The sequence below is a fragment of the Heteronotia binoei genome, chromosome 8 (assembly GCF_032191835.1).
Source record: "Heteronotia binoei isolate CCM8104 ecotype False Entrance Well chromosome 8, APGP_CSIRO_Hbin_v1, whole genome shotgun sequence".
Lineage (NCBI taxonomy): Eukaryota > Metazoa > Chordata > Lepidosauria > Squamata > Gekkonidae > Heteronotia > Heteronotia binoei.
This window is the reverse complement of record NC_083230.1, coordinates 115,007,722-115,029,921: the sequence shown is the minus strand read 5'-3', so window position 1 is coordinate 115,029,921 and position 22,200 is coordinate 115,007,722. Positions and strand designations below refer to the sequence as shown.

Here is a 22,200-nt window from a genome sequence, read left to right as displayed (position 1 = left end):
CTCATTTTACCGACCTCGGAAGGATGGAAGGCTGAGTCAACCTCAAGCTGGCTACCTGAAGACCTCCGTCCATAGTTCTTCAGGCACTCTCTATCAACTCTAGTCCCTTAAATCTATTCTTCACCTCCACTGTATATTCATAAGGGATGTGATCAAGGTCAAACCTGAATGGCCTGGCTTCCCCAGTTTTTTTCAGTTTAAGCCTGGATTTTGCAATGAGTAGCTCATGATCTGAGCCACAGTCAGCTCCAGGTCTCGTTTTTGCTGACTGTAAGGAGCTTCTCTATCTTTGACTGCAGAGTATATAATCAATCTGATTTCTGTGTTGCCCATCAGGTGATGTCCATGTGTAGAATCACCTTTTAGGTTGTTGGAAGAGGGTGTTCGCTATGACCAGCTTGTTCTCTTGACAAAACTCTATTAGCCTTTGCCTGGCTTCATTTTGTTCTCCAAGGCCAAACTTGCCAGTTGTTCCGGTTACCTTTTGACTTCCCACTTTGGCATTCCAGTCACCTACGATGAGGAGGGCATCTTTTTCTGTGTGTTAATTCTAGAAGGTATTGTAGATCTTCATAGAACTGGTCCACTACAGCCTCTTCTGCATCAGTGGTTGGGGCACAGACTTGAGATTACTGTGATATTGAATGGTTTGCCTTGGATACGGACCAAGATCATTCTGTCATTTTGAGATTATATCCCATTACTGCCTTCTTCACTCTCTTGTTAACTATAACACCACCTTCTACGAGACTCTTGCCCACAATAATAGATGTAGTGATCCTCTGAGTTAAATTCACCCATTCCCATCCATTTTAGTTCGCTGATTCCCAAGATGTCAATGTTCAGTCTTGCCATCTCTTGTTTGACTACATCCAGCTTACCTTGATTCATAGATCTTACATTCCACGTTCCAATGCAGTATTGTTCTTTGCAGCATCGGACTGTTCTTTCACCATCAGACACATCCACAGCTGAGCGTCCTTTCGGCTTTGGCCCAGCAGCTTCACTCTTTCTGCGGTTACCTGGACTTGCCCTCCGCTCTTCCCCAGTAGCATACTGGGCACCTTCTAACCATAGGGGCTCACCTTCCAGCGCCATATCTTTTAGCCTTTTGTTACAGTCCATGAGGTTTTCTTGGCAAGGATACTGGAGTGGGTTGCCATTTCCTTCTCCAGTGGATCGCATTTTGTCTGGGATCTCAGCTGTGACCTGTCCATCTTGGGTGGCCCTGCATGGCATAGCCCACAGCCTCACTGAACCGCCCAAGCCCTCTCGCCACGTCAAGGCAGCAATCCATGAGAGGATAATTCGCATAATCCCCCCTAAAAAGAATTCCCCAATTTTCCCTCCAAAGAAGTGACTCAAGAAAACTCAAGTTGAAATAAATGTTAGTCTTTTAAGATGCCATTGGACTTTGATTTTAAACAAGATGATATTGGATTTATACCCCACTCTGAAACTCAAGCGTCTCAGAGCAGCTTACAATCTCCTTTACCTTCCTCCCCCACAACGGACACCCTGTGAGGTGGGTGGGGCTGGAGAGGAGTTGTCCCTTTCAAGGACAACTCCTGCGAGAGCCATGGCTGACCCAAGGCCATTTCAGCAGCTCCAAGTGGAGGAGCGGGGAATCAAACCGGTTCTCCCAGATAAGAGTCCATGCTCTTAACCACGACACCAAAGGCAGCGGGCTTTGGGGACGCCTCCAGTGATAGCAGGTGACCCCTGGGAGATGCTCTGCTATTCTGCCTTGAGCTTGCCCCCAACAACTACGGCCCCTCCAAGCTGGCCAACAGGGTGGTGAGAGACTTCAAGAGCTACATGATGTGTGTGAAAGAGTCACATATGGCTCCCATTAGGTTACCCCTTCCCATTGTCTAAAGTGGTTCAAAGGCAGCTAGTTTCCGGGTTCATTTTTCAATAAGCCAGCCTCCTCCTAGCCAGACTCGCAGCGTTCAGCTCATCTGTTAGCAGTGAAAGGATCCCTGTGACATTTGTGTTTGACACTCGGGCAGGAAGGTAATTGATACCTGTTGCAATGTTTGTGCTCGGGGCCAGGCAGTGTTGCCTGCACGTATGACTTCACGTTACAGAGATGCAAGAAAAGCCGGAATGAGATGTTACCGCAGGTGTGACGATGTAATCCCTGCACGTCACCCTATGTTGCCTTGTCATAAAGGAAGGGGAGTAACCCAACTCTCAGCCACAGCACTCAGTCGTGGTAGGCTGGGTAAAAGGTTTTATTTATACTCCACCTTTGTCCCCAATGGACACCCGAGGCAGCTTATAATGTTCTCCTCTCCTCTGCTTTACCTTCGCACTTTGTGAGGAAGGTTAGGCTGAGAGTGTCTCCCTATCCCAAGGTCACCCAGCATGGCTGAGCAGGGATTCGAACCTGATTCTCACAGACCCTAGTCCAGGGGTGGCCAAACTTGCTTAAGGTAAGATCCATGTAGAATAAACATCAGAAGTTTGAGAGCCTAAGACATGAACAAATATTACACACGTCTCTTTTTTTAAAAAACTCTTAATACTTTCTTTGCACAGAAAGATAAAATGCATATGTATCCACTTTACAAAATGACCAAAATGAAGGAGACTTTAAAAAGAAAAAGCTGGGAATAACAGTTCTCAGAAGACCAACATAGGCACAGGTAAGGGAATTCATTTTTGGCACCAATGGAAAAATGAAACACACATGTGCCATATAAATCACTGACCACCGTTTGCATCATTATGCCTTAACACCAAGGTTAGTAAATACAGCTCCTACAAGAGCTATGAAACTAAGGGGGAACCCTGCACAGTCCTCCTGAATTCAATCCCTTGTTCCAGTAGCTCTCCTTACTCTTGCTCTCTCTTTCCCAGCTCTAGGTCTCCAGGCGACATCCGTGGTGGAGGAGAAGAGCTTACAAGCCTGCCCATTTCCCCCTCCTTCCTTGCTTCACTCATGACAGAAATAGTCATCTACCTATTGGTCAATGCTCGTAGGCTAACTGAGGTCCCGATGCTAAGCTTGAGAGCAAACCTGTATTAAGTTCCTCCTGGATCTCTGAGAGCCGAGCAATATGTGTGAAACAGCCTCGTGTGGCTCCCAAGGCGGTTTTGGCCACCCCTGCCCTAGTCCAACCTTGGGCACTTTCACACCTGCAAAATAAATACAATTTCAATCCACTTCTGTGACTGTTTGCAAGTGGATTTTGCCATTCCACACCGCAAAATCTAGTTGCAACGTGCACTGAAAGTGGATTGAAACGGAGTTATTAAGTGTGTTTAAAAGCGCCCCTTCTAACCACTGGTTCTCATGTAGTCACTACACAACACTAGCTCTCACATCATTCTGTCATCCCGAGACAAATAGCCTGTCCTGGTACCACACACATATTTCAAGCTAACACAGAGATGCTCGTCCCAAGTACAGGAAATGGAAACCTTGGAGGAAGAGGAAATGGTGCATGTTATATGGTGATGTGGATAGAGTCAGTACCCGTGGCACAGTTTGTACTGCCATATTGGAAAGCCATGACCAGTCGGTATTGTTTAGCGGCAGACTTAATCCCAAGACTCCAACACTGCACGGTACAACCTGACGGAGGGAGCGCTGCAGGTCAAAGCTAGCTCCAAGACAACAGTTAACGGACCAAACGCCAGCAAAGCCCACAAAAGTGGACAACATCAACAGCAGCCAGTCGCAAACTTGGAGGGGTCATGTGGCTCAGTGGCAAAACACCTGCTTGGCGTGCAAAAGGTCCCCGGTTCAATCCCCAGCACCTCCAGTTAACAAAAGATATTGGATTTATATCCCGCCCTCCACTCCCAGAGTGGCTCATAATCTCCTTTACCTCCCTCCCCCCCCCCCCCCCACAACAGACACCCTGTGAGGTAGATGAAGATATTGGATTTATATCCTGCCCTCCACTGCCAGAGAGGCTCACAATCTCCTTTACCTTCCTCCCCCACAACAGACACCCTGTGAGGTAGATGAAGATATTGGATTTATATCCTGCCCTACACTCCGAAGAGTCTCAGAGCGGCTCACAATCTCCTTTACCTCCCCCCCCCACAACAGACACCCTGTGAGGTAGATGAAGATATTGGATTTATATCCCGCCCTCCACTCCGAAGAGTCTCAGAGCGGCTCACAATCTCCTTTACCTTCCCCCCCCCTCGACAGACACCCTGTGAGGTGGGTGGGGCTGGGAGGGCTCTCTCAGCAGCTGCCCTATCAAGGACAACCTCTGCCAGAGCTATGGCTGACCCAAGGCCATTCCAGCAGCTGCAAGTGGAGGAGGAGGAGGAAGAAGAAGAATAATTGCAGATTTATACCCCACCCTTCTCCCTGAATCAGAGACACAGAGTGACTTACAATCTCCTATGTCTTCTCTCCCCGCAACAGACACCCTGTGAGGTGGGTGGGGCCGAGAGGGCTCTCCCAGCAGCTGCAAGTGGAGGAGGAGGAGGAAGAAGAAGAATTGCGGATTTATACCCCACCCTTCCCCCTGAATCAGAGACACAGAGTGACTTACAATCTCCTATGTCTTCTCTCCCCGCAACAGACACCCTGTGAGGTGGGTGGGGCCGAGAGGGCTCTCACAGCAGCTGCCATTTCAAGGACAACACCTGTGATAGCTATGGTTGACCCAAGGCCATTCCAGTAGCTGCAAGTGGAGGAGTGGGGAATCAAACCTGGTTCTCCCAGAAAAGAGTCCGCACACTTAATCACTACACCAGGGGTGGCCAAACTGCAGCTCGAGAGCCATGCGTGGCTCTTGAAGCCCCCACTGCCCTGTGGGCGAACTTGGAGAAGCCACTTGTCTCTTTAAATCACTTCTCCAAGCCAAGCCAGTTGACAGCTTGGAGAATGCATTTAAAGTTCACATTGCTTTCTTTCCACCTCTCCCCTTGCTCCTCCATCTATCTGCCTGCCTTCCTGTCTTGTGGCTCTCAAACATCTGATGTTTATTTTTTTTTTAATTTATTTATCTGAGATTTATATCCCGCCCTTCCCACTAGGTGGCTCACGGCGGCTTACAACATGTAAAACTAACATAAAATATAAAATTAAGCATTAAAATTAACATTACATAATTTATAGTTTAAAAAATCTAAACATTTGTTATATACATAAAACATTAAAATCATTCAGCAGTCTTAAGTTACGCTCAATTCAGATTCGATGTGCAGTGTTCAATGTTCAGTACTCAGTGCCAGTCAGTTGTGGGCCAGCCGGAAGAGGGCTGTCTTACAGGCCCTACGGAATTGGGTAAGGTCCCGCAGGGCCCTTACCTCTTCCGGCAGCTGGTTCCACCAAGATGGAGCCATTATGGAGAAGGCCCTGTCCCTTGTAGCTTTCAAACGGGCTTCTTTTGGCCCGGGGACAACCAGGAGGTTTTGAGTTCCCGATCTCAGTGCTCGCTGGGGAACGTGTGGGAAGAGACGGTCCCTCAGGTAGGCAGGTCCTAGGCCATATAGGGCTTTAAAGGTAATAACCAGCACCTTGTACCGAACTCGGTAGGATATTGGCAGCCAGTGCAGAGCCCGAAGTCCCGGCTGAATGTGCTCCCACCTTGGGAGCCCCAATAACAACCAGGCGGCAGCGTTCTGCACCAGCTGCAATTTCCGGGTTCGGCACAGGGGCAGCCCCATGTAGAGGGCATTGCAGTAGTCCAACCTCGAGGTGACCGTAGCATGGATCACCGTTGCTAGATCGTCGCGCTCCAGGAAGGGAGCCAGCTGCCTTGCCTGCCTAAGATGGAAGAATGCGGACTTGGCAGTGGCTGCTATCTGGGCCTCCATTGTTAAGGAAGGCTCCAGAAGTACCCCCAGGCTCCTGACTCTATGCGTCGCAATCAGCGGCGCACCGTCAAAAACCGGAAGGGGTATTTCCCTTCCCGGACCCCGACGGCCCAAGCAAAGGACCTCTGTCTTCGCCAGATTTAGCCTCAGCCCGCTCTGCTTGAGCCACCCAGCCACAGCCTGTAGTGCCCGGTCCAGATTTTGTGAGGTGCAGACCGGCTGGCCGTCCATAAGCAGATAAAGCTGGGTGTCATCAGCATACTGGTGACAACCCAGCCCGTACCTTCGGGCAATCTGGGCAAGGGGACGCCCAGATTCTATGTGGCTCTTATGTTAAGAAAGTTTAGCCAGTCCTGCACTACACCAAACAGGATCAGGTAGTAGAGGATATGAAAGACCCCCATCTTAGTCCCTGGAGAGCCCCTGCCAATCTGAGTAGGCAGTACTGACCTCGGTGGACCAATGGTCTGATTCGGTATAAAGCAGTTTCACATGTTCATGTGTATTGAGAAGCCCCCACCCCCCACCTCGAGTCACTGCACTTCCAAACACAGCTCTGCTCCTCTGACAGTAGCAACTCCAGCCACAGTGGCTATTTCAAGCTTTTGAACCTGGAGCCAAGCTCTGCCCGAGACGGGAAACCACCAACCAGAATGACACATCGACAGACCGCAGCAAGCCATGTGTTTAAAAAACAAGCGTCCAAGTCATGTTTGCTGTCTGGTGTGGGCAGCCAAGAAGTGCTGGCGTGCCGCTCTTAATTCTTTGCTTTGCTTCCACTTCTTCAAACCTCACCCCCAAAACCCCAAGTCATATGCATAAGGAACAGAACCTGCCCTTGCTCTGCTAACAGGCAGAGAAGAGTTAGAACTTCAGCCCCAAGAGAGGAATTTAAGAACATAAGAGAAGCCATGTTGGATCAGGCCAGTGGCCCATCCAGTCCAACACTCTGTGACACTCAGTGACCAAAAAACCCAGGTGCCATCAGGAGGTCCACCAGCAGGGCCATAAGAACACTAGAGAAGCCAAGCTGGATCAGACCAATGGCCCATCCAGTCCAATACTCTGTGTCACACAGTGGACAAAAAACCCCCAAGTGCTATCAGGAGATCCAGCAGCAGGTCCATAAGAACATAAGAGAAGCCATGTTGGATCAGGCCAGTGGCCCATCCAGTCCAATACTCTGTGTCACACAGCAGCCAAAACCCAGGTGCCATCAGGAGGTCCACCAGCAGGGCCATAAGAACACTAGAGAAGCCAAGCTGGATCAGGCCAATGGCCCCTCCAGTCCAACACTCTGTGTCACACAGTGTCCAAAAAAAAAAAAACAGGTACCAGCAGGAGGTCCATCAGTGCAGCCAGGACACTAGAAGTCCTCCCATTGTTTCTCCTCCGCCTTCAAGCACCAATAATGCAGAGCATCACTTATACAGAGCATCATTTAACATAAACATACGGCCTTTCTTCACTTTGTGGGCCCGCCACCACCCTGACTTCTCACACACCAGCCATCGCAAGCTGCTACCCCGTCACGAGGATCGTGTGCCCCAGTTATGAATCACCACCTCCTTCCTTTTGTGTGTTGAGTGCCGTCACATCGCTTCTGGCAACCCTGTGAACTGATCACTTCCAAAACATCCTATCATGAACAGCCTTGCTCAGGTCTTGCAAACTGAGGGCCGGTGCTTCCTTGACGGAGTCAATCCATCTCCTCTTCTGCTGCCGCCTTCAAATCTCCTAGCATGATTGTCTTTTCCAGTGACTTTTGTCTTCTCAGAACGTGACCAAAGTACAATAGCTTCAGTTTAGTCATTTAGCTTCTAAGGAGAATAATTCAGGCTTGATCTGATCTAGAACAGGGGTGTCAAACATGCAGCCCAGGGGACAAATCAGGCCTTTGGAGGGCTCCTATCAGGCCTCCAAGTAACTGGCTGTCACCCGCTTCCTTCTCCCTCTGTCTTGCTTTCTTCTGCATAACAGCTTGCTTTGCAAGGCTTGCTCAACTATATAGGAGCTACAGAGCAAAGCCTCTATTTTCTCCATTGGCTGAGGCTCCTCCTTCGGGAGGAAGGGGGGAAGGCAGAGTTTGCTTTGCCAGGCTCTCTCAAATGCACAGCAGAGCTACTGAGTCAAGCCTCTCTTCCTTCTTTTGGCTGAGGCTCCTCCCCCTCCTGGTCCCCTGGGGAAGAGCCAGAGCTTCCTTTGCCCAGTTCCCTGGATCCCATGGGAGAAATACAAAGAAAGCATCTTTACGACCAATGAGTGCTAATGTTTTATGCATATTTTAAGGTTTAAAAAAAAATTGTGTTTGTGTCCTCTATAAAGTTTATCTCTCTGCTATCTAATCTTAAGCAGGTACACACATGGCCTGGCCCAACGTGGCCCAGCCCAACCAGGTCTCATTTATGTCAGTTCTGGCCCTCATAGCAAATGAGATTGACACCCCTGATCTAGAACCCGTCTTCCGTTGGGTATCACTAATGTATGCGCAAGAAAATACACTGATTTTTTTAATAGAGAGAGAAAGAACCAAATACAACCTGCAGAACTCCACCAACTGCGCTAGCCTAACTTGCTAATGCCATACGCTGTCTCCTCAACACCATGAAGCTTTAGATAAAAGAGAAAGTAATTATCCCACATGCTTCGAATGCGCCTGAGCATAACATTTGCAGCTTCAAATCAAATCCTGGAGAGAAAAAGCAGGAAAGCCACCAGCTTTGACGCCGAAGCTGGTTAATCAGCTACAAAACTTAACAAACAGGCAGGCTGCCAAATTTGAAATGGAGGGAATTCGAGGGGGAGGGAGGAAGAATAGCCGACGCTGAGGATGACCGAACGGTAGCCGAAAAAGCAATTTTATTGGGCCCCGCAGCATCCCACAGGATGAGATTCGCCCATAAAGCTCAAGAGAAGCATTCTCGAGAGATATTCCACACTTTAATGCTGCATCTTTCTGCTGAACTGAGGCACACCGGTGAAAAACCTGTCACCATAAACAAAGTAGGTATATCTACTCCCATTGCAGGAGGTGATATCAGAAGAACATTACCGCAACAGCCAGGTGACAGACACACATTCCTTCGTTTCGGAAGATATGGCAGTCACGGCCCTGATCACATCCAAGGGAGCTTACTGCAATGAGCTCTGTAGAATTATAGAGTTGGAAGGGACCTCCAGGGTCATCTAGCCCAACCCCCCAGCACAATGCAGAAAAATTTACAAATACCTCCCTCCCCAAGTGTTCCCTTTAAGCTGAGTTAGTGTGAGCTGGTTCACAGATTTTTAGCCTCCAGCTCACACATTGTTGTCTTAGCTCAGGAAGGATGACCCCCAGAGCACACTAACTTATGCAGTAGCTCACAACTTTAACGCCAGTAGCTCACAAAGCAGAATCTTTGCTCACAAGACTCTACAGCTTAGAGGAAACATGCTTCCCCGCGCCCCCGCCCCAAACATACATCCCCAGCGGACCCCTGCTCCATGTCCACAAGGCGGCAAAAAACCTTCAGTATTATGAGGGGCTGCGTTGGTAAAAACTCATCTGGAAACGGCAACTGGTTTGAAACACTGCAGCGAGGCTACGGAGATGGCATTGCTGTTCTGCTGAAACATTTGCACCAGCTGCGTGGTTGTTTGCAAACACAGAGTGTTTTGTTCTTAATGGCAGGGGCTGGCATGCCCGAGGGACTCTCGCCTCCTCCTTCACTAGCCAACCCGCTCATTAAAGTCTGCCTAAACCCTGCTCTCGCTGGCTATCTTTAGAGGTGAGGCAGGTGGTGACCATGGAGAGAACTTTCTCAGCGGCGATGCCTTGCCTCTGGAAGCTCACCTGGCACCTGCCTCTCTACAAAGCTTTCGACCGAAGGGTGAGCTTGTCCTTCAGTTTTGGGCCTAAGGCAGGGGTGGCCAAACGCCTTTAACGTAACAGCCACGCAGAATGAACAGCAGGTGTTTGAGAGCCTCAAGACATGAATGTCAGATGAGGGAGGGAGGAATAAAGGAAAGGGAGAGAGAGGTAGCAAGAAAGCAACTTTAAATGCATTCTCCAAGCCACCAGCTGGCTTAGCTTGGAGAAGGGATTTAAAGAGACAAAGAAGAGTGAAGGAAGTGGAGGAGGTGGTGGTGATGGCGATGGTGGTGGTATTGGATTTATATCCCACCCTCCACTCTGAATCTCAGAGACTCAGAGCGGCTCACAATCTCCTTTACCATCCTCCCCCACAACAGACACCCTGTGAGGTAGATGAAGATATTGGACTTATATCCCGCCCTCCACTCCGAAGAGTCTCAGAGCGGCTCACAATCTCCTTTACCTCCCCCCCCCACAACAGACACCCTGTGAGGTAGATGAAGATATTGGATTTATATCCCACCCTCCATTCCAAAGAGTCTCAGAGTGGCTCACAATCTCCTTTACCTCCCCCCCCCCCCCCGTGAGGTAGATGAAGATATTGGATTTATATCCTGCCCTCCACTCCGAAGAGTCTCAGAGCGGCTCACAATCTCCTTTACCTCCCCCCCCCCCCACAACAGACACCCTGTGAGGTAGATGAAGATATTGGACTTATATCCCGCCCTCCACTCCGAAGAGTCTCAGAGCAGTTCACAATCTCCTTTACCTTCCCCCCCCCCCCCGAACAGACACCCTGTGAGGTAGATGAAGATACTGGATTTCTATCCCGCTCTCCACTCCGAATCTCAGAGTCTCAGAGCGGCTCACAATCTCCTTTACCTTCCCCCCCCACAACAGACACCCTGTGAAGTAGATGAAGATATTGGATTTATATCCCACCCTCCACTCTGAATCTCAGAGTCTCAGAGTGGCTCACAATCTTCTTTACCATCCTCCCCCACAACAGACACCCTGTGAGGTGGGTGGGGCTGAGAGAGCTCTCCCAGCAGCTGCCCTTTCAAGGACAACACCTGTGAGAGCTATGGCTGAACCCAAGGCCATACCATCAGCTACAAGTGGAGGAGTGGGAAATCAAGCCCGGTTCTCCCAGATAAGAATCCGCGCACTTAAATCACTACACCAAACTGGCTCTCCAAGCTGACCGATGGGGTGGCGGGAGCTTTGAGGGCCAAACGAACCACGGTTTGGCCACCCTTTGCCTAACACTTGCTTTACGACTGCTGTTTTTATGCTCTCTCTGCCACACTCCTGCCTACGGATGCTGCTTTTTATGCTTCTTTTTTTGCTGTCAAGTCGCAGCTGACTGGTGGCGACCCCATCGGGTCTTCAAGGCAAGAGACACTCAGAGGTACTGTGCCATTGCCTGCCTCTGCACAGGCCCGTAGGTGGGGGGGGGGGCATGGAATAACATTTCCAATGGAGGGGCCCCCCGCTCTGGTGGCCCCTGCTCTCTTCGCCCCGTTGCTCTCGCGCCCCAATCTCCACAGCTCTGACGGCCCCCGCGGAGGGGGGGGCGCCACAGCAGCCGAGAGATTGAGGTACCAGGAGAGCCCATAGTTCGGGGGGGGGGGGTTGGTGGAGAGGCTGGGCCCCCTGTTCCCCCCTTGGCTATGGGCCAGCCTCCCAAACACAACCCTGGTATTCCTTGGTGGTCTCCCATCCAAACAGCTGATCGGCGGGAAAAGCCCCCCCCCCGAGGCCAGCGTTCCTATGCCAGCCTTCAGACGCTCTCCAGACCAATAAATCAATCAAATTTTTACTTATATCCCGCCCTCCCCGCCGAAGCAGGCTCAGGGCGGCTAACAACACAGTCAATACAATAGTTTACAAAGTATTTAAACATAACTAATTAACACATTAATTAAATTCTACTAAAACTCTAAAATCAGTAAAATCGTTACAATTAACATATTGGTGCTATTATATAGATTCCACTAGCAGTTTCCCTTTAGTTGGTGAAGGCCAATCGAAAAAGGGTGGTCTTGCAGGCCCTGCGGAACTGTTCGAATTCCCGCAGATCCTCCGGAAGCTGGTTCCATAGGCGAGAAAGCCCGATCACGGGTACTCTGAAGCTTTACCTCTCTCGGCCCGGGGATAGTCAGCAAAGGCAGCTGAGGCAGCGAACGTTTTTTTCAGCAGCTTACTGGTCCGGAAAGCGCCTGAAGGCCGGCATAGGAGCGCCAGCCTTGGTGCGGCTTTTCCCGCCGATCAGCTGATCGGCAGGAGGGCGGCCTTGAAAGAGCCCCAGGAGCCGGTGCTTCACCGGGTGGGTGGGAGAGAGGAAGGGGGGCGGTGCCGCGGAGGGGGGTGGGGTGGCGCCAGAGCAGTGGGGAGAGCGAGGTGCCAGGAGAGCCCATACAGGTCCGGGGGGGGGGGTTTGGTGGAGAGGCCGGGACCCCCGTTCCCCCTTCCTTGGCTACGGGCCGGTCTCCGCACCACAACCCTGGTATTCCTTGGTGGTCCCCCATCCGAGCCTGCTTGACTTCCAAGATCTGAAACAATCCGGCTAGCCTGGGAGATTCAGGTCAGGGCATGTTATTTTTGTGCTCTGGAGTATCTTTCACCGCTGTTTTATGTTTTGCTGGAGTTTTTTTTATAACGCAAGACATCTGTAGAGGCAACCTAGACATTTTTCAAAATAAATAAGGCATCGGAGAAGGAAGGAGAAAGCAACCTCTGTTGGGGAGGAAGCAAGCCAAAGGATTAGGTACAGTCCACAGCCTAGAAGGGTTTCCCAAAGCTCAGCTCGATACCCAGAAACGAACCCCAGGGTGAGGCAGAAAGAAAGCTTAGTTCTCTTTGGATTCTACTCCTACAGCCCAAAGCCTTAACATAGGGATGTCGAACTCATTTGTTATAAGGGCCGGATCTGATATAAATGGGACCTTGTCAAGCTTGGGCCATGTGTGTGCCTATTTAAGATCAGGGAGCAGAGATATAAACTTTAGAAAGGATGCAGACAAATTACAATTCAAAGTGGTTTTTTAAAAAAAAAACACCTTAAAATTAAACATGCTTAAAACATTAGCACTCGTTGGTCTTAAAGGTGCTCTCTGTATTTCTCCCATGGGAGCCACGGAACTGGGCAAAAGTAGCTCTGTCTCTTTCCCTCCGGGGAGAACCAGGAGGGGAGGAGCCTCAGCCAACAGACGGAAGAGAGGCTTGGCACAGTAGCTCTGCTGTGCGATTGAGCAAGCCTGGCAAAGCAAGCTGTGATGCAGAAGGAAGCAAGAGACAGGGAGAAGGAAACAGATGACAGTCAGATGCTCGTGGGCCTGATAGGAGCCCTCCGGGGGCCTGATTCAGCCCTTGTGCTGCACTCTTGACACCCCTGCTTTAGTCCACTAACTGGAGAATGAAGCAGATACCAAAAACACAGAAGGCTTTCTGTGGCTTGTGATGTCTTAAGAATGCGGGGGCGGGGGGCGGGGAGTAGAAGCACTAGAAAACAGAAATTCCCATCAGTTAAGTGACTGATTTGAAAAAGTCTTCCCAGCTCTGGCCACTTGGTCTGACCCAAGGTTTAAATGATTTACTCAATTACAAGGGTGATCTTTTGACTTCACCAACGACTTCCTTCTAATACTCTGCTTTCGCTGCTGTGTTAAGGGCCATTACGACGATGGAGTCACAGCAAGGTTAATTGCCGAGCCATAGCTGAGTTGGCGAAATAAAACAAAAAGCCCAGTGGCCCCTTTTCAAGATTTATTTCCACTTGAGCTCCCGTGAGACGGCTTTCAGTTCTTCACAGACGTGAAGAGCAAATGTTTCAGGAATTCTTATAGGAAATGTACAGACGCAAGGATGAGGGAGTTGAGACAGGGAGTGGCTTGGCATTAGGGTTGCCAATCCCCAGGTGGGGGCAGGGGATCCCCCGGTTTCAAGGCCCTCCCCCGCTTCAGGGTCATCAGAAAGCGGAGAGGGGAGAGCGAAATGTCCGCTGGGCACTCCATTATTCCCTATGGAGACTGATTCCCATAGAGTATAATGAAGAATTGATCCGTGGGTATCTGGAGCTCAGGGGAAGGGGCCTTTTTTGAGGTAGAGGCACCAAATTTTTAGCATAGCATCCAGTGCCTCTCACCAAAACACCCTCCAAGTTTCAAAAGGCTTGGACCAGGGGGGTCCAATTCTATGAGCTCCCAAAAGAAGGTACCCCTATCCTTCATTATTCCAAAAGGAGGGAAGGCATTTAAAAGGTGTGAAAGTCGCTTTGAATGCGATGGCCAGAACTCCCTTTGGAATTCCGTTCTGCTTGTCACACCCTTGCTCCTGGCTCCACCCCCAATGTCTCCTGGCTCCACCCTCAATGTCCCCAGATATTTCTTATCAAACTTGAGTTTTTGAAGCGCTGGGGGTTCCGTGGGAGCTGCGCCCACGGAACACCCAGCGCACGCGCGCGCTTTGGCCGTACACGTGTCTGATCAATACATGTGTCTGATCCCATGCACGTGTGAATGCAAACTTTTCCCCCTTGAGCTGTGGGCCCGTGAAAGGTGGCGCATCCCCAGAGCTTCCCCCGCTCTCTCTGTGCCGCAGCCTCACCGGATGTCGTCTGCCTGCCAGACACGGGTGAGCCACATGGAATAAATGTCACGTGTTTGAGAGCCGCAAGACATGAGAGGAAGGAAGGAAGGAAGGAAGGAAGGAAGGAAGGAAGGAAGGAAGGAAGGAAGGAAGGAAGGAAGGAAGGAAGGAAGGAAGGAAGGAAGGAAGAGAAGGAGGGGGGGAGGGGAGAAGGAAGGCTTTTTTGTAGCCAATCCTCCAAGAGCTTACATTAAGCCAGGGATGGCCAAACTTGCTTAAATGTAAGAGCCACAGAGAATAAATGTCAGATGCTTGAGAGCCGCAAGACATGAACGTCAGAGGTTTGAGAGCTGCAAGACAGAAAGGAAGGAGGGAAGAAAGAAAATAGATGGGGGAGAGAGAGGTGGAAAGAAAGCAACTTTTAACTTTACATGCATTTCCCAAGCCACCGGCTAGTTTGACTCGGAAAAATGATTTAAAGAGACAACCGCTTTCTCCAAGCAGGCCGACAAGGCGGTGGGAGCTTCAACAGCCACACAATATGTGTGAAAGAGCCACATGTGGCTCCCGAACCACAGTCTGGCCACCCCAGCACTAGGCCCTGTACTAAGAGCCCTGTAAGCTCTTGGAGGATTAGTTACATTAGGGGTGTGTGGCCTAATAGGCAAAGGAGTTCCTGCTACAAAAAAAAGCCAAAGAAGGAAGGGAGGGAGGAAGGAAGGAAGGAAAATAGATGGGGAAGGGAAGTGGGAGAGGTGGAAAGAAAGCAACGCTAACCTTAAATCTAGTTTCCAAGCTTCTGGCTGGCTTGGCTTAGAGCAGGGATCCCCAACTCACGGTCCGTACCAGTACCAGTCCATGGCCTGTTAGCAACTAGGTCGCGAGTTGTATAATTATTTCATTATATATCACAATGTAGTAATAAGACGACGACAACATAGGATTGATATCCTGCCCTCCACTCCAAATTTCAGAGTGTCAAAGCGGCTCACAATCTCCTTTCCTTCCTCCCCCACAACAGACACCCTGTAAGGTAGGTGGGGCTGAGAGAGCTCTCCTGAGAAGCTGCCTTTTCAAGGACAACTCCTAAGGAAGCTATGGCTGACCCAAGGCCATTCCAGCAGCTGCAAGTGGAGGAGTGGGGAATCAAACCCGGTTCTCCCAGATAAGAGTCTGCACATTTCACCACCACATCAAACTAATAGAAATAAAGTGCACAATTGTAACATCACAAAACCATTCGCCTCCACGCCCCACCCCGGTCTGTGGAAAAATTGTCTTCCACAAAACTGGTCTCTGGAGCCAAAAAGGTTGGGGACCACTGGCTTAGAGGAGTGATTTAAAGAGACAAGTGCCTTTTCCCAGCTGGCCAACGGGGTGGTGGGAGCTTCAAGAGCCACACAATGTGTGTGGAAGAGCCACATGTGACCCCTGAACGACAATGAGGCCACCCCTGGCTTATACCCTGAAACTCTCGCTGGTCTCTGAGGCACTAAAAGGTAAAGGTAAGTTCCCTGTGCAAGCACCAGTCGTTTCTGACTCTGGGATGACATAGTGTTTGGTTGAAGAGCCAGTTTGGTATAGTGGTTAAGTGTGTGTATCTGGGAGAACCGGGTTTGATTCCCCACTCCTCCACTTGCACCTGCTGGAATGGCCTTGGGTCAGCCATAGCTCTGGCAGAGGTTGTCCTTGAAAGGGCAGCTGCTGTGAGAGCCCTCTCAGCCCCACCCACCTCACAGGGTGTCTGTTGTGGAGGGAGAAGACATAGGAGATTGTAAGCCGCTCTGAGTCTCTGATTCAGGGAGAAGGGCGGGGTATAAATCTGCAATTCTTCTTCTTCTTCTTCTTCTTTTCATGGCAGACTTTTTACAGGGTGGTTTGCCATTGCCTTCCTCAGTCATCTACACTTTCCCCACAGCAAGCTGGGTTCTCATTTTACCGACTTGGAAGGATGGAAGGCTGAGTCAACCTGGAGCCAGCTACCTGAACCAGCTTCCGCCGGGATCGAACTCAGGTCGTGGGCAGAGAGTTTGTACTGCAGCTTTACCACTCTGCGCCACGGGGCTCAGAAGCACTGCCTCACTTCAGTCTAACACCTAAGGGGAAAGCATTGCTTCCTACTCTACAAGAAAACCTTTTCTGAATCATCAGTCAAGCGAAGGCACGGAGCAAAAGCACAGAGCCAATATTTACAAGGACACACCCTCCTCCTCCACATTCACAGTTTCAGTCTATTTACACATCAAAGACTCACTCCAGCAAACCGGCTTCTAGTAATGGCAGACTGGGTAGGTCCCGCAACCAAGGAAAAGAATGAAGAACATCGGGAGGGGAACGGTGCGTGTTGAGTCGATGAATGCACACTATTTAAAAAGGCTGCAATCCTGTGGCGCGCTGACACAGCAAAGTCGTGCAGGCGCATAAGCGCAGAGACAGCAGTCTAGCAGGGCAGCAAGTCAGGCAAAATTCAGCAAGCTTTGCTTCAGGGAAAGCGACTGACGATGAAGAAGATGATATTGGATTTATATCGCGTCATGTACTCTGAAGAGTCTCAGAGCGGCTCACAATCTCCTTTATCTACTTCCCCCACAACAGACACCCTGTGAGGTGGGTGGGGCTGAGAGAGCTCTCAAAGCAGCTGCCCTTTCAAGGACAACTCCTACAAGAGCTAGGGCTGACCCAAGGCCATGCCAGCAGCTGCATGTGGAGGAGTGATAACGAACTGCAACTGATAACAAAGCTCAAGATAATGCACCTATCTGGGCTTTGAGACCCAGGCTTCCCATCTCGTTACCAATGTTGATTTCTCCACACCTAGTACTGCTTGCGATTGTCATTTATCTGCTATTGTCATTTGCCTGCTAATGTCATCCAGCAGCTGAAATCACTCCACTCTCCAAATCACAGGGCAGATGGGACTCACGTTCTAGCTCGTGGGTGGCCAAAACTGTGGCTCGGGAGCCACATGTGGCACTTTCACACATCTCGTGTGGCTCTCTAAGTCCCCACTACCCATCGGCCAGCTAGGAGAAGGCTTGGGGAATGCATTTAAATGTGAAGTGGCTTTCCACCTCTCCTTCCCTTCTCCCTCTCCCATCTATAGTCTTTCCTTGCGGCTCTCAAACATCTGACATTTATTTCGTGTGGCTCTTACCTTAAGCAAGTTTGGCCAGCCCTGTCCCAGCTGTACGAAGAAGTGAGCAGCGACTCAAAACTTATCCCCTGCCACAAATGTTATTAGTCTTTAAGGTGCCGCTGGACGCTTGCTCTTTTCTACTACTTCAGAGAAACAACAAGCCCCAAGGACTGAAGTCTTTATACGGCAGAGGCTGAAAGGCTTCTTTGTTCCCCCCCCCTGCGGAAGACACTTCAAAATCCACCTTAACGTGGTTGTTACAAACAACAGGAGGCCGGCTGGTCCAGTAGGCCAGGTTTCAGGGCGAGTTCCCAACGTTTTAACAACAAAAGGAAGTCATCGGATATAGAGACTTTTCAGGTCACTCTCTGCCCCAGCCACTGATAGCAAATTCAGCAGCTTCAGCCCAGTTCCCAGAGGACTGGTAACCCCATGGAGGAAGTAACAATGGGATTTGATAGCCGGCTCTTCCGTCAGCGACCGAGAGCTGGAGCACACAGGAGGTTTCGCAGAAATTACAGACTGTGCTGTACAAAGCGCTTCACTCTCCCTCCCCCAACGGATATCAGACTGATCCCTTTCCAACTATTTCTAAAAGGAGGAGCAGGAGGAGGGGGAAAGTACATAAAACAAGCAGCCTTGAGCCTTTTGCGGTAGAAATCTTTTCACTGGCACATGAACAGGCTGTCAACAGAGAGCCAGCCAAGGGCACACCTACTCCTTGATTATCTACCGGCCCCATATATGCACAGAGAGACTGGGTGGGATCTCCCAGGTTTCCACAGCTCCCCGTATAACACTTAAGCCTTAGAATCATAGAGTTGGAAGGGACCTCTAGGGTCATCTAGTCCAACCCCCTTGCACAATGCAGGAAACTCACAAACACCTCCCCCCAAATTCACAGGATCTTCATTGCTGTCAGATGGCCATCTAGCCTCTGTTGAAAAACCTCCATGGAAGGAGAGCCCACCACCTCCCGAGGAAGCCTGTTCCACTGAGGAACCCCTCGAACATTCAGGAAGTTCTTCCTAATGTTGAGCCAGAAACTCTTTTGATTTAATTTCAACCCATTGGTTCTGGTCCTACCTTCTGGGGCCACAGAAAACAATTCCACACCATCCTCTATATGACAACCCTTCAAATACTTGGAAGATGGTGATCATATCACCTCTCAGCCGCCTCTTCTCCAGGCTAAACATGCCCAGCTCCTTCAACCTATCCTCATAGGACGGTCTCCAGACCCCTCACCATCTTCGTCGCCCTCCTCTGGACCCGTTCCAGCTTGTCTATATCCTTCTTAAAATGTGGTGCCCAAAACTGAGTACAATATTCCAGGTGAGGTCTTACCAGAGCAGAGTAAAGCGATACCATCACATCACGTGATCTGGACACTATTACTTCTGTTGATACAGCCCAAAAATTGCATTTGCCTTTTTACACTGTTGACTCATGTTCAGCGTATGATCACTAAGACCCCTAGATCCTTTTTCGCACATACTACTTACTGCTAAGACAAGTCTCCTTAAACCAGCAGCTTCTGCACCCTTCCACCCTCTGAATTCCCCATCTTCAGACCAGTGTTCCCTCTTAGACAGTGTGAGCTAGCTCAGTTTTTTAGCCTCGGACACACATTTCTGTCTTAGATCAAGAAAAATGGCCCGCAGAGCAAACTAATGTATGCAGTCGCAACTTGAATGCCGGCAGCTCACAAAGTCGAATTTTTGCTCGCTAGACTCCATTTCTTAGAGGGAGTATCGCTTCAGACTTTTAATTCTACGTGCACCAACCTGAGAATAAGCAAGTGCCCCCCCCCCGCCCCTCTGGAACACAGCAGGTCTACTTCTGAGTAAGCACATCCAAGTCTAATAGGTGCAAGCTCAGCTGTAGCAGAACAACTCAGTTCACTCTTCTGGGATGACGGCAGGGGGATTCGCAGCGACTTAAGGGCGTTTTAAGAAGTTTCTTCAAGTCTTGGCAAACTGGAGCCTATTTCTTCAGATGGTCCAAAACAGTCCTAATATCACTCCCTTCAAAGCTGTAACATCCTAATGCAGCTAGGGGTTCCGGCTCCCACCCAAGAAAACCTTCTGGATTCCTTGCTGCAGGCTGCTCAAGAACCCCTTTCTTATTTCCAACCCCCTTACCCTAATACAGGGGTGGTCAACGGTAGCTCTCCAGGTGCTTTTTTTTGCCTACAACTCCCATCAGCCCCAGCCATTGGCCATGCTGGCTGGGGCTGATGGGAGTTGTAGGCAAAAAAAACATCTGGAGAGCTACTGTTGGCCACCCCCTGCCCTAATACACACAACTTGGGCTCAGTGTTCCTTATCCAGGGGTGGCCAAACTTGGTTAACATAAGAGCCACATAGAATAAATATCAGATGTTTGAGAGCCACAAAAAAATGCACATCAGATGTTTGAGAGCCGCAAGACAGGAAGGAAAGAGGGGGGAAAGCAGATGGGGGGAGAGGTGGAAAGAAAGCAAACTTTAACTTTACATGCATTCTCTAAACTGCTGGCTGTCTTGGCTTGGAGAAGTGATTTAAAGAGACCTGCCTTCTCCAAGCTGGCCAACAAGGCAGTGAGGCGTTGAGAGCCACACAATAGATGCGAAAGAGCCACATGTGGCTCCCGAGCCAACAGTTTGGCCACCCCCAGCTCTAAGAAGAAGATGATGATATTGGATTTATATCCCGCCCTCCACTCCGAATCTCAGAGTCTCAGAGCGGCTCACAATCTCTTTTATCTTCCACCCCCACAACAGACTCCCTGTGAGATGGGTGGGGCTGAGAGGGCTCTCACAGCAGCTGCCCTTTCAAGGACAACTCCTGCGAGAGCTATGTCTGACCCAAGGCCATTCCAGCAGCTGCAAGTGGAGGAGTGAGGAATCAAACCCGGTACTCCCAGATAAGAGTCCTCACACTTAACCACTACACCACACTGGCTTTCACCAAGCTTAGTGTGAGCTAGCTCACAGATCTTTAGCCTTCAGCTCGCACCTTTTCGTCTCAGCTCAGGGAAAATGTCCCCAGAGCAAACTCACGTACGCAGCGGCTCACAACTTTCATGCCATTAGCTCACAAAGTAGAACTTTTGCTCACAAGACTCTGCAGGAACATCTGCAAAACTTTTCCTGGAACCTTGAAACACCCCCCACCCACTTTAAAAAAAAAAAAACCCTCAAACCCTTCCAATGACCTCCACCCCTCCCCATGTCCCCCTCCCATTTCTAGAGTAAGAATGTACCACAAAGTCCAGGAGAAGGGGGGGGGGGCTTAGCGTCTCCCCCCCACCCCAAAAGCCTCCCTTTTTCCACATGGCCGAAATTCCACCCACCATGCAAGGAGAAAAAGGGGGGCGCCACCCCCTTTGTTTCCACCAGCTGCTTCTCAGCTCCCCCCCTCCACCCCAAAAAGTTGTGATACCTTGGTTACCCCTTGTGACTTACCTTACAAGCAATAATATTTTGCCACAAAATCCTGTATATCACAATTCGATATGTTTTTAATGTTGATGTTTCCCACTACCACCCCCCTCCCTCCCGAGATAAACTTGGTTTATTTAAAAACAGATGAGTTACGTTCAACAAGGAAAATATAATAGAGCTTCGATACACCCCAGCAAACTGGGAACTGCCTCTCTAAATCACAATTAAAGTTTCCACAAAGAGCTACATTATACAACCGAGGAAGCAAGCGACATCAATGGAGATACTTTTTAAAAAGTAAACTACATAAATAAGCAGCTATTTAATGTTGATTGGAAGTGAAATCATTGGTTCAATAATTTGTTTTTTTAAATTTAATTAAAACAATTTTTAAAAAGGCAAAAAGTGGGAGGGTCCATCGGCCACCCTCTCTCGCTTTCTCCCCCAATTACAAGAATAGAAAATTCTTCTATTTAAAACAAAAAGATTTTAAAAGAGATCTCTCGCCCTCTTTCCCCCCCACCCCCATCAGAACCCACTCATGGGCTTCCCCCCCCCCCGAAACAGAAATGGAATAACCCAGCGTGCCCCCCCTTTTGGGGGGGAATGGAACAGTCCAGTCGACTCCTTTCTTCCCCTCCCCCCAAGGGAGGCCTCAGGTCCACATTCCCCCCCCCCCACCTGAGAATGGGTCAGCCCGGCTCCCCCCGGCCGGCTCCAGCCTCACCTCAGCGCCTCGGCCTCCTGCTCCTCCCGAGCCCTGGCGGCGCCTCCTCCCCGCAGCGCTTTCCCCAGCTCGGTGCCCGGGACATTGGCCTCCAACCAGGAAGTGGCCCGCTGTGACACCTACTCCCGGCTGCCATGGCAACGCCCCCCCCTCCTCCCGGCGCGTTCGGGACAGGAGCGGCCTCCTCCGGCACACACCCACCGCCCGCTGCAAGGCATAGGGCGTTCCCAGGCTTGGCGCCATTTTGCGCCTAGAAAGAGGCTACGGGGGCCGTGAGGGGATAAAAGGCAGGCAAGTCGTACCTGCATCGGGGCGAGGGTACCTAGGAAGGATAGGGCGTTTGCAGGGTGGCCGCCATCTTGGGTCAGGAACGAGGCTGGGCAGGAGAGCGGCTATTTTCGGCTCCGGCGTGAAAGCGCCGGGTCAGGGTTTTTTATTTTTTTCCTTGCTTAGGTAGGGGGTTTCTCCTCTGCACGGGGCGGGGAAGCCATTTGAGCTTGCTCTCGGCAAAGAGGCACGTTTCACATGCATGCAGCTTGCAACGCTGCAGCCCTGTTCTCTCCTAACCTTCCTGATGAGTAAGCTCATTGGATGCAGTGGGGTTTCTCTTTCTTTGCGGGCGTGCCTCGGATCAGGACGTGAATGCAGGTCTGGGTGCATGTCATCATGACCTG

At 50.2% G+C, this 22,200-nt stretch overlaps 1 protein-coding gene across 1 annotated transcript in view; it reads right to left on the bottom strand.

The window, feature by feature from the left end:
• The window catches only part of USP6NL (USP6 N-terminal like), a 267,261-nt gene extending 245,512 nt beyond the window's left edge, over window positions 1–21,749 (bottom strand). Inside the window, exon 1 of the mRNA XM_060245943.1 lies at window positions 21,527–21,749. The gene's annotated coding sequence lies outside the window, so the exon portion shown is untranslated. The remainder of the gene's footprint in view (window positions 1–21,526) is intronic.
• Window positions 21,750–22,200: the final 451 nt, after the last annotated feature.